The sequence below is a fragment of the Citrus sinensis genome, chromosome 5 (assembly GCF_022201045.2).
Source record: "Citrus sinensis cultivar Valencia sweet orange chromosome 5, DVS_A1.0, whole genome shotgun sequence".
NCBI lineage: Eukaryota > Viridiplantae > Streptophyta > Magnoliopsida > Sapindales > Rutaceae > Citrus > Citrus sinensis.
This window is the reverse complement of record NC_068560.1, coordinates 13,643,778-13,657,147: the sequence shown is the minus strand read 5'-3', so window position 1 is coordinate 13,657,147 and position 13,370 is coordinate 13,643,778. Positions and strand designations below refer to the sequence as shown.

Below are 13,370 nucleotides of genomic sequence, written 5' to 3'. Positions count from 1 at the left end.
CCATGACTCATACTCAGATCAAGCCAATGCCATAGGTGTAATGAGAAAGCTATCAAATTACAACCCATACTCCAACACATATAACCCTGGATGGAGAGACCACCCCAATTTTTCATGGTCTCAAGGATTCCAACAGAATGGACCAACAGCTCCAGCTCCACCAATTCCACAAAATCCTCAAGCCTCTCAGCCACCATTTAGACCATACAATCAGAACCAGAACCACTCTCAACCTAGACCATGGGAGGATGCATTCCAGAATTTTAGGAATGTTACTCACTCCACGATTGAGCAACAGAACCGCACCATTGATGGACTACGAAATGAGTTGAGAGCAGGCTTCAATTCACAAGCCCAATCAGTTTCAAGCCTCGAGAAGATGGTGGGACAACTTGCTTCTTCAGTTCAGACCTTGGCAATGACCGTTGAGAAAGGTAAGTTTCCAAGTCAACCAGTGCCTAACCCTAAAGGAGTACATGAAGCAAGTACCAGTTCACCACAGCAGCATGGAGAGGTCAAAGCAGTAATGACCTTGCGAAAAGGAAAGGAAGTCGACAACAAAGTGGAGATGCCGGTGACAAAAGAAAATCAAATTGTACCTGTGAATGTTGAGGACTCATCACCGGAGGAGAAAGAAGAAACTAACCCACGAGAATATGTTCCGAAAGCTCCATTTCCTCAGAGGTTAGCTAAAGGAAAAAAGGGAAAATCCACAGGTGAGATTCTTGAAATCTTCAAACAGGTAAGTGTTAACATCCCTTTGCTTGATGCTATTAAACAAGTTCCATCTTATGCCAAGTTTCTTAAAGACCTTTGTACTAAAAAGAGAAATATGCATGTTCAAAAGAAGGCATTTTTAACAGAAAACGTTAGTTCTATACTCCAACATAAAATTCCTTTAAAATGCAAAGACCCAGGCTCCCCCACTATCTCATGTAGTATAGGGAACCACACAATTGAGAATGCTTTGTTGGATTTAGGAGCTAGTGTAAATCTTTTGCCTTACTCTGTATTCGTGAAACTTGGACTGGGAGAATTACACCCAACTCCAGTGGTGTTACAGCTTGCAGATCGGTCCACGAAAATACCTCGTGGTATTGTGGAGGACGTGCTTATCCAGGTAGACAAGTTTTATTTTCCTGTTGATTTCATTGTAATTGACACTCAACCAATACAGGATTCAAGGAAGCACATCCCCATTATTCTAGGCCGACCTTTCTTGGCAACTGCGGATGCTCACATTCAATGCAGGACTGGAAATATGCAGTTGTCCTTCGGCAACATGACTATGGAGCTAAACATTTTCAACATTGCCAAACAACCTTACAGTGTAGATGATGGAATTGTTGATGTGGATTTAATTGAAGCATTAGTTGATGATACTTTTGTTTCAAACCTTAGTGATCCTTTACAAACATGTTTAACTCACTTTGGTTTGGATTTTGATATTGACAGATCGGTCGATGAGGTCAATGCCCTGCTTGACTCAACACCATCTATGGACACTAATAAATGGAAGTCAAGAGTTGAGCAACTAGCACCATCAGAGAAGCAACTCATTCCATCATCAGAATCACCACCGAAACTCGAGCTCAAACCATTGCCCAACACTTTGGAATATGCATTTTTGGGAGAAGAAAGTACTCTACCGGTAATCATCTCAGCATCCCTCAATGACGAACAAAAAGGTAAGTTGTTGGATGTTTTGAAAGAGCACAAAGGGGCATTAGGATGGACCATAGCAGACATTAAAGGTATAAACCCAGTAGACTGCATGCATTACATTCACCTTGATGAAAATGCTAAAACTACTAGGGAGATGCAACGTCGGTTAAATCCTAACATGAAAGAAGTTGTTAGAACTGAAGTCCTTAAGCTATTAGATGCAGGTATCATTTATCCAATTTCTGATAGTTCATGGGTCAGTCCTGTACAAGTTGTCCCCAAAACGTCAGGAGTCACAGTAGTTACGAATGCTGATAATGAATTGATACCCACTAGAGTAACTACAGGATGGCGTGTATGCATTGATTATAGAAAGTTGAATTCTGTCACACGTAAAGACCATTTTCCTTTACCATTTATTGATCAAATGCTTGATAGATTAGCAGGCCATGAATTTTATTGCTTTCTAGATGGCTACTCAGGATATAATCAGATTCCCATAGCACCAAAAGATCAAGAGAAAACTACTTTCACTTGCCCTTTTGGCACATTTGCATATAGGAGAATGCCATTTGGATTATGTAATGCACCTGCTACATTTCAACGATGCATGCTAAGCATTTTTTCTGATATGGTTGAACGATTTCTTGAAGTCTTTATGGATGACTTTTCTGTCTTTGGTGATTCATTTGATCAATGTTTACATCATCTAACACTAGTTCTGCAGAGATGTATCGAGAAGAACTTGGTCTTAAATTGGGAGAAATGTCATTTTATGGTAAAACAAGGTATTGTTCTCGGTCACATCATTTCGAGCAAAGGTATTGAGGTTGACAAAGCCAAGGTGGATCTCATTTCTAATCTTCCTCCACCTAAAACAGTCAGAGAAGTAAGATCTTTCCTTGGGCATGCTGGTTTCTATAGACGTTTCATTAAAGATTTTATCAAAGTTTCTAGACCCTTATGCAATTTACTTGCTAAGGATGTACCTTTTATCTTTAATGATTCATGTCTTATGGCGTTTGAAAAATTAAAACGGTTGTTGACATCATCACCCATCATTCAGGCCCCAAACTGGAGCTTACCATTTGAGCTAATGTGTGATGCATCTGATTATGCAGTAGGAGCAGTATTAGGACAAAGAGTTGATCGAATTCCCCATGTTATTTACTATGCTAGTATGACATTAAATGATGCACAGTTGAACTATTCAACTACTGAAAAAGAAATGCTAGCAGTAGTGTTTGCATTAGAAAAATTTCGATCTTATCTCATTGGTTGTAAAATAATTATATTCACAGATCATGCTGCTCTTAAATATCTTCTTACAAAGAAAGATGCAAAAGCCAGACTAATTCGTTGGGTGTTACTTTTGCAGGAGTTTGACTTGGAATTCAAAAATAAGAAAGGGACAGAAAATGTTGTGGCGGACCAGCTCTCTCGTCTCCATTTTGACACAATTACAGAATCATTACCATTGAATGAGTCATTTCCAGATGAACAATTAATGAATGTGGAAGTATTACCTTGGTATGCTGATATAGTTAATTATCTTGTTACAGGTAAACTTCCAGAGCATTGGACCAAGCAAGACAAGGCTAAATTCTTTGCAGAGATAAAGAATTTCTTTTGGGATGACCCGTATTTGTTCAAGTATTGTGCAGACCAAATTGTTAGACGATGTGTCCCAGAAAGTGAAATTCAGAATCTCCTTTCATTCTGCCATGAACAAGCTTGTGGAGGCCATTTCAGTGCTAAGAAAACCGCGACTAAAGTTTTACAATGTGGTTTTTATTGGCCAACTATATTTCGAGATGCTTACACTTTCTGTTCTTCATGTGATAGGTGTCAACGAATGGGGAGCATTACGCGAAGGAACATGATGCCACTAAATCCAATTTTAGGGGTTGAGATTTTTGACGTATGGGGTATCGACTTCATGGGACCCTTTCCCCCGTCTTTTGGTCATCAATACATATTGGTTGCTGTTGACTACGTATCGAAATGGGTAGAAGCAATTCCATGTAGGACCAATGATCACAAGGTGGTGATAGGATTTTTGAAAAGCAACATTGTCTCGCGCTTTGGATTCCCTCGAGCAATAATCAGTGATGGTGGTGCCCACTTTTGTAACAAAGCATTCAAAGCTCTTTTGACAAAGTATTCAATCACACACAAAGTGGCGACCCCGTATCATCCGCAAACTAGTGGCCAAGTTGAGATCTCCAATCGAGAAATAAAGCACATATTAGAAAAGACGGTGAGGCCGGACAGAAAAGATTGGTCATTAAGACTTGATGATGCATTATGGGCATATAGAACGGCTTTCAAGACCCCGATTGGGATGTCACCCTACAGGCTAGTATATGGAAAAGCTTGCCACCTACCTGTGGAACTCGAGCATCGTGCATATTGGGCCATCAAGAAATTCAATTTTGACATGCAGCAAGCCAGCTCAGAAAGAAGATTACAGCTGGCAGAACTTGAAGAAATTCGCAATGATGCATACGAAAATGCCAAGATTTACAAGCAACGAATGAAAGTCTTCCATGATAAGCAAATTATGAGAAAATCGTTCACTCCAGGTCAGAAAGTGCTTTTGTTCAATTCTCGCTTGCACCTATTCCCAGGTAAGTTACGCTCTCGTTGGTCTGGTCCCTTTATTGTTCATACTGTTTTTCCACATGGGGCAATTGAAATTAAGGACCCAAAGAACGGTGTCACGTTTAAAGTTAATGGTCAAAGATTAAAGCCATATCTAGAGTACCAACCACATGGAGAAGACACCGAAATAAATTTGAGTGACCCACCAGATTTGAATTGATTTTTTTTTTCTTTTCGTTGATTTGATTTTTCTTTCTTTCTTTTTATTATTATTCTTTTGCTAATTGAAATTGTTTTTGCATAAGTGTGTTTATTTTACCATTAAGTTTTCTCTTATCATTTTTAATCATGAGTCTCATACTTAGACCGTTCCTCCTGAACATTCTTAAACCACTTCAACGTGTCAAAACTCATCTCAAAAGACAGATTCAATTTTGTAAAACACATCGCATTTGGGCTCTACAACCACCAGAGTTAGTAGCCTATGTTGAGGGTTTAGAACACCAACTCAGAGACATTGAGAGAAGTGTTTACGACATCCAGTTGGAGCTTGAGGTAAATTCAATAAGAGGACGATTTTAATTTTCTTTGTGTGTTTTAATTTGTTTTTCTATTTGTGTGCTTTAGTTTGTTACCCCGGTGAAGTGGCGGATAACGGTACTCCGTGACAATCAAGTCGGTTACTTCAGTTTCCCATAATAACTGATATTCTGAGGCGAAGGTATGGACAGAAATGAGATTCTAGCAAAGCTTCACAAGCGATTCCCTTCACTTCCTCAGAATGCCCTCCTTACGATCTATAAAGCTCGGTCCGAACGCATGCGATTATTCATGAGGAATAACATACCTGCTGACATCCGTTGGTTAATCGAGGCTAAAGTACGATCGGCAGGTGAGTTACCTCCAAAATTTATTGCATACATGCCTGGTTGTGGTAAAGGAAATTATGCAAGAAAACGACGAGCTCGAAGAATTTCTGTTGCTTGTCATAAGTGTGCCAGAATGAGTTGCAATAAAAACCCATGTTCTTTAGGCATGATGTCTGATAACAGGGAAGATAAGATTCAATTCATTAGGGATGGCTTGAATAAGGAGTCATTGGATGATATCCTTTTGTCTCTTGAAACGCATCCCAGTGGATATGTGCAAGGAGCGATTCTCCAGTTATGGCCATTATTCCAGAAAGAGCATGCACGATATAGTCTCGGGAATCTGACTATAAACGACCCTGTTTGCCAGTTTATAAGAAAACTGGATAGGAAGCCTATCCTCGACCCATAGAGGGCGTTCAAGCCGTTTCTGGACGTAAAACCAGAGGAAGATGTGAGCCACAGTCGCAACTACATGTAAATATCCTTTTACTTTATTGTTATTTTATTTCACTATTGTCTTATTGTTTGTATTATTGTCTTTAATAATTTTATTACTGTTTGCTTTTTCCTTTTTACTGTTTTCTTTTTGACTTGCAAGCCACGTGCTTTACGCGTTATTTGACACTAACATATTACCTCATACACGACCATGACCCACTATCACCGAGACTCTTAAATGTGATTTCTTTTTTGTCAAGCACTCACAAATTATTTTTGAGAAGTATCACAATGTCAGCTACTCCCAATAGACAATTCAAGAACATTTGTGTGCTTTCTGGATTTACATATGGCAAACATAAAGAGTTCGTTGAGGCAGCCATAGATCTTGGTCGAAGCATAGAAGCGAGAAAATTACACTTGGTGTATGGAGGAGGTAACCGAGGGTTATCAAAAATGGTCTCAGAAGCAGCTTTTATCAGAGGAAGTCAAGTGTTAGGCATCATCCCAAGAGTCCTAAAACCATTGGGCAGTTCGTCTGACTCATCAACTGGAGAAGAGTTAGTCGTCTCAGGTATGCAAGAAAGAATCACTGCAATGCTTAATCATGCTGACGCTTTTATTTTCCTTCCAGGAGATCTTGCAACACTAGAGGCACTTATCACACTAGCATCTTGGGCCCATCTGCACATCCACCAGAAACCCATCGGTTTGTTAAATGTCAATAACTTTTATGATGGCTTTATCGCATTTCTTAACCATGCAATAAAAAACTATTTCATTCCCGCTAATGTGAAAAAACTCTTTATTTGTGCTCACACTGCTAATGAGCTACTGGATCTATTACAAGCTTATAGACCGGAGCCAGACCCCTGGACCTTTGTGTTGGAGCGTCCAAATAATGATGGTAACAGTAGCAGCAGTAAGAAGTACAAATTAGATTTAACTCTCCGCCTGTAAATATTTTCTTCTGTGTTGCACCACCCAGGTGATGTCTTCTAAACTCTACTTCTTTCATTTCAAACATTGAGGACAATGTTTCGTTCTAGTTGGGGGGAGGGAATAGTCGACAATTATGAAATTTTGGTTAAGTTTTTACTAATTTTTTGTTGTAGAAACTAACTGTTGCTAACTTTTTGTGTTGAAGATGGCTGAATATGGAGTGTAGTGACTCTAGAAACGCATCTTCATCGTTTAAAAAAAAATTAAAAAAAAAACTTAAAAAAAAAAATTAAGACATTTTCTTTTTTCTTTATTATGTGTTTATGTTTATTTTTCTTCTTTTTAATTTATCCTCTATAAAAATGCATTTTCCAACTTTTGAGTCGAAGATGGCTGAATATGGAGTGTAGTTCCTCTAGAAACGCATCTTCTTTAAAAAAAAAATAATAAAAAAATTATTTTCTTTTCTATCATTTTAAATGTAACTTTTCTAAATTAATTTTTCTACATCATTTTCACATTTCTGCATGCATATTTTTTTTTTTTTTTATGTTTAGAATAGGTTGGGGGGTAGAATGTTGTTTAAAAAAAAAAAAATTTTTGATTTGTTTTAACATTGGGTGACATGATTAATTTAAATTTTAGTATTTGTATTATCTTTGATCTTAAGTGATGTTACATTATGTTTGCTACTCTACATGTTGATGTCGGAGACAAATATGAGTTGCTTGAAGGAATGAACATGTCATAAATAAATGCCAAGTGAGTTGTTGAGCCTATCGTTTTCTTGGAGAGTAACCCTTTTGCCCATTCTCTATACAGCTTAGCAGTTTATTATTTTATACACGATCTCTAGATTTCTTTTGAGTTAACCCTAAAAAAAAAAAAAAATTGTTGTAAAATAAAAAAAAAAGAGAAAAAGAAAAAAAAATGTGTTGCTACATTAGGAGGCCCATCTAACTAGTAGACATGGATAATTATTTAGAGCCCTAAAAGACGATGGAAAGGCCATCTTTGATCCGTTTGAGCCTTTCTAGCCATCCCTTTTATTAAATATCCATAGTTACCCCTTTTGAGCCTTTAAAAAAAAAAAAAAAAACCTTTTCTTTGTCAACTTATCATCTTGACCCACTTCGATTTGGAGTATTACCCGATGTCTTATAAGTTCCATCACCTATTTATGTTTGAGAAAATGTAAATAATTATGTTGTTCAGTGAAGTTATGCCAAAAAAAAAAAGCAAAACAAAAAAAAGCAAAAAAAAAAAAACAACAAAACAAAAGTTGTTGTTTCAAAAGAATAAAAATAAAAATAACAATAATAGGTGAAATCCACCTTGCAACTTTCAAAAAAAAAAAATTCTTTGCATTTTTCTCAAACATACACTTTGTTTTTCTTAATTCCTTTCTTTGTTAACCATGTCCCTAGCCTACGTTACATCCTAATAAAAGTCCTTCCTGATTTTAGGGAACTATAATCTGAAGTAGAAGCTAGTTATATGGGCTAAAAAGATGTAGTGATGCATAATTAAAAAAAAAAGAAAGATAAATAAAGTGGGTTGACTAACATTTTATTTGACTTGAGATCGTATTATTTCTAAGCTGAGGGCATATTTATTTCATCTTGGTGAGAGCATGTGATATCACTTCTTTATTATTTTCTCTCTCAATTACCATTCATTAGAGTGACTATTTTTATTGGGATTAATTTATTTGTGAGAGTGTCACTACTTCCAGTGAGATTTTGGGGTTTGACATGTCATTCTTGAGAGTAGCTAAAACAAAGTCTACTGGGCTAATTCATGTGGATGGTTGATGTGGGTGTGATGTTGCTTTAGACTGGAGATAATGCTTATACTTTTATTTGATTGCTATCATTAATCTGATGGAATAAATACGAGTGTTTCTATTAAAACAAAAAAAAAATTATTTTGAATTTGAATTTTGTTTTCGCTTTATTTGCTAGGGACTAGCAATAAGCTGGTTGGAGGGTGTGTTGAGTGTTAGAAAATGCATATTTATAAAGGAGAAAACCGTCATTTTACATTTTAAGTCTTACTAACAACCCTTACTTTTATATATTTAACCTTCTTGTGATTTAATTACATGTGTTTTATTTTAATTAAGTATTTTATGTATTTTAGGGGCATTATAGTCATTTCACAATAAAGGAGAGATCAGACGGCAAAACGGACATCACTTTTGAACTCAGGACGGTCGAAAACCTTAGGAGGAGCATAAAAGGAAAAATGGCATTATTCACATGTACGGTACTATTCACGTGTACGGTACTGTATACGTTACTGTTCACGACACTGTTCACATAGACGGATGATGACGTGGCATTGACCGATGATGTGGCATTGACTGATGAGGTGTCACGATCCTGTTGGACTAAAATTCTTATGTACTGTTGATGGTGACGTGGCAGCATATCAGTGGACGAAAAATCTCGCGTACGGTGCATGCATCACACAGGATTATTTTCAACCAAACCGCGTTACTGTTCATCCGGGTCAAACCGTGTTACTGTTCATCCGCGTGGTCAAACCGTGGACTGTTGACTGATGACGTGGCGCAATCCTGAGCGTCCAAACTGTTTTTAATCCGATGGCCATGATTTACTCCATGTATCTATAAAAAGGGGGCCTCCCCCCCCTAATTTGATATCTCTGAATCCATTTTTGGACTCTGTTTTCTGTAATTCCCTCTCCATCTTGTATTTTCTTCATATTTTAATAAATTTCTATTTTGCCCCTAGTTCAATTATGAGTGGCTAATTTTCTTTCAAGCTTGGGTTGAAGGTGAAGTCTCAACATGTGTCATGGGCTTAATTTGGTAAATTTATTTTCTCTTCCCCTCTAGTTTTTGTGGATGTTTTGACTTCTCGTCGACAAATAATACTAATCTTGTCTAGTACTGCCTTGGTTTCACCGGCCCTCTAGTATAAGGTTATTATTATTTGGCACGATAAGCCCTTAGCACCATATTGATTAGAGCGTGGTTCATGAGGTGTGGATTCCCCCCTCATGATTTAATTGGCATTAATAAGGAATATTTAGCCCATGATGCATGTTGATGCGGATCCGAATACCCAAGTACGTCATTTCAATAGAATTATCTTCAATCTATTCTTGCCATTGCAAGTCAAATTTTAGAATTTATTATCGCCATTTCAATTCCAATTTTAGAATAATTTAAATCACTTCCACCACAATTCCAACCACCCATTTACAAAATTAATTCTACATATAATTAAAATCCACCTCCTCGTGGGATCGACACTCGTCACCATTGATCTACACTACAATAGATTCGTGCGCTTGCGAGTACATTAAAATTTGCACAACAATGCACATTGTGAGAGGCAAAATACTTGTAAAAGAACTTGAAATCAGTTATATAACATGTGTAGAACAAATTGCCCAATTATATCTTTACATATTAATTTTGCTAGTATAATATCCTTGAGAATAATTTGAATCAAATGATTTTGTTACTTTGGCAATAATTAAATAATATTAGATTGAATTGTTGTGTCATTTGTTTAGCTTATTTTAACCCTATGTAAAATTAGCTTCGGCAAGTAAAATGAAATTTACACTATTAAAATCTTTGTTTGTGGTAATAAAAGTTCACTTGGAATTTTATAATATCAACTTGAAATTTAACTCAAAGTATTGGTAGTTAAGGATTTCAATAGAAATATTAAATAGAAACAAGTAGTTAACAAGTTAAACCAAGTTAACCTATAATTGAGTATGTTTAACTAAACTTAGGGGCTAATTTTACAAAAAGTTAAACAATAGAAAGTAAATTTGGCATTAAACCCAAATAGTTAAAATTTTACCAAGTTATTGGAAATAGTCAAACAAAAGCATTGAAATAATAGTTGAAACACATAAGTTAAAAAGGGATAAAATATTAACCAAATTCTAATTTTAAAACTCATCCAATAAGAAATGAATTTACTTAGAATTTAACAAAAAGTATTGGTATTTAATGAACTTAATATGAACATTAAACGCATAGCTGGTAGATTTATAAGTTAGAAATATGTAAACCTAGAAGTAAGAAGGTTTAACCAAAATTAAGGAATAAAAAAAATAAAAAAGTCCAATTGGTATTTAACCTAAATAATTGCAACCTTACCTAATCAGTAGGAATATTCGACAAAAAGATAGTGGAATAATTAGTTGAACCATATGAACCTAGAAGGGAGAAAATTTAAGCAAAATTAGGAACTTATCCAATGGGAATAAATATTATTTGGAATCTAACCCAAAATTGGTATTAAATGAACGTAGTAGGAATATAAAACATAAAACTAGTAAACTACTAATTAAGTTGAAGTATGTGGACCTATAAGTGAGAAAATTTAACCAAAATTAGAGACTAGTTTAACCAAAAATAAAATTATAAAAAATAAATTTGGTGCTTACCCTCAATAATTAGAATCTTATTAAGTTAATAGAAGTATTCAACACAAAAATATGGAAATTAGTAGTTGAAACTGGAACCCATAAGAGAGAAAGTTCAAGTAAAATTTGGAACTCATCCACCAGAAATAAATTTAACTTGGAATCTAACCAAAATATTGGTATTGAATGAATATAGTAGGAACATCAAACACAAAACTTGAGGACTAATATGTTGAAATATGTGAATTGTAACATCCAATTAATATATATGTATTTAACTAAAAGAGTTGGATATGATTATTTTATAATTTTTAATATCATTTTAATTATAATATTTTTCTCATTCAAATATTTTTATTTTAGCATTTTTGCATCATTAGTTTAGCACACATCATTAGCATTGCATGCGTCGTTGGTCTCGTGCAAATAGTGGTAGATTGATTAGAAAATCACCTTCACCACCCTTAAATATGGCTGACATAGGAGCTGAAAATATTTCGGAGCACGAAAATGACCAAGCCTTGCAAAATCTTCATGAACAACCTAGGACCCTTAGAGACTTCATGCATCCTACTAGAACATGTCACCATCATGCATATTTTTCCCTCCTGATGCATCACGTTTTAATTTCAAGCCTGGTATCATTCAACTTTTGCCTACCTTTTATGGTTTTGAGTCTCAAAATCCATATTTGCATTTAAGGGAATTTGAGGAAGTCTATAACACCTGTACTGATCAAAATTGTAGCATGAATATTATTAGACTTAAGTTTTTTCCTTTCTCACTAAAGGATAAAACTAAAACTTGGCTACAAAATCTTAGATCAGAATCCATCAGAACATGGGATGAAATGCAAGCACAATTTTTGAAAAAATTCTTCCCACCCCACAGAACAAATTCTTTCAAAAGACAAATTACCACTTTCACTCAAAAACCAGGAGAAACTCTCTACCAATGTTGGGATAGGTTTAAAGAACTACTTAACATTTGCCCACATCACGGTTTTGAAACATGAAGATTAGTGTCTTATTTCTATGAGGGATTAACATCCTAAGGTAGACAAGTCGTTGAAATGATGTGTAATGGTGAGTTTAGGGATAAAAGTCCTAAAGATGCATTAGACTATCTGGACTATATAGCAGAAAATGCACAACACTAGGATATAGTTGGTTCTTATGAGTGATCAAGTAAACCCCAATCATCTCCATCTGGTGGAGGCATGCATAACCTTAGGGAAGACCATGATTTTCAAGCCAAATTTGCATCGTTAGCTAGAAAATTCGAAGCATTAGAGTCGAAAAAGAATGATCATGTAAAGTCTGTTCAAAATATTTCATGTTATGTTTGTGATTCTACTGACCATTCTACGCAGGACTGTCCAACTTTACCAGCCCTGAGAGAAAGTCTGCATGAACAAGTAAATGTCGTTGACAATTTCAAAAGGCCAAATCTAAATCCATACTCCCAAACTTACAACTTTGGTTGGAGAAACCACCCAACTTTCAGTTGGAGAAATGATAATCATGCACAATCTTCACAACCAGTTCCTCCACGCCAAAATTTTCAAAACTCTCAGAGTTACCCACCATATGTCCCACCACCAAGAAAACCTCTGGAAGACACATTGCATTCATTTATTGAAAAACAAGAGTCGATAAATAACCAAACGATGCAAACCTTAACCAATTTGACAGAAACTATCGCCAAACTTACATATGCTCTGACCATACATGAAAAAGGAAAGTTTTCCGCTCAACCTGAACCAAACCCCAAGAGTCAACAACATCCTCAAATGGGAAATTCAGGAAATCAAAATATGAGTCAAATCAAATCGGTTATAACCCTTCGTGGTGGTAAAGTAGTCGAAAAACACATTGTGGACCCTCGTGAAACTAGTAAAGATTCAATTTCAGAAAATAAGGAAGAGTCTTTCGAACCTTTAAACCATGAAGAAATAACCAACTCTCCTCTTGTACCCTCATTTTCTCAAGCACTGATCAAGCCAAAGAAATCAAACCACAGTCCATAAATTTATGAAGTTTTTAAACAAGTTAAGGTCAACATTTCTCTACTGGATGTCATTAAACAGGTGCCTTCTTATGCTAAATTTCTGAAAGATCTGTGCATAGTGAAAAGGAAACATAAGGTGCAAAAGAGAGTTTTTCTTGCAGAACAAGTAAGTTCCATTCTCTCAACCAATAGTGCTTTGAAATATAAGGATCCTAGTTGTCCAACTATTTCTTGCACTATTGAGGATTATAAAATTGGACATGCTTTACTTGATCTTGGTGCTAATGTTAATTTGCTTCCTTACTCAGTGTACTAACAACTCAATCTCGGTGAGTTAAAACCAACTTCTACCACTCTTTTACTTGCTGATAGATCGATTAAGGTTCCAAGAGGAATAATTGAAGATGAATTAGTTCAAGT

General features: G+C 35.8%; 1 pseudogene; it reads right to left on the bottom strand.

The window, feature by feature from the left end:
• Nucleotides 1–13,370, bottom strand: part of LOC127902266 (uncharacterized) — an 85,853-nt pseudogene that overhangs the window by 32,628 nt on the left and 39,855 nt on the right.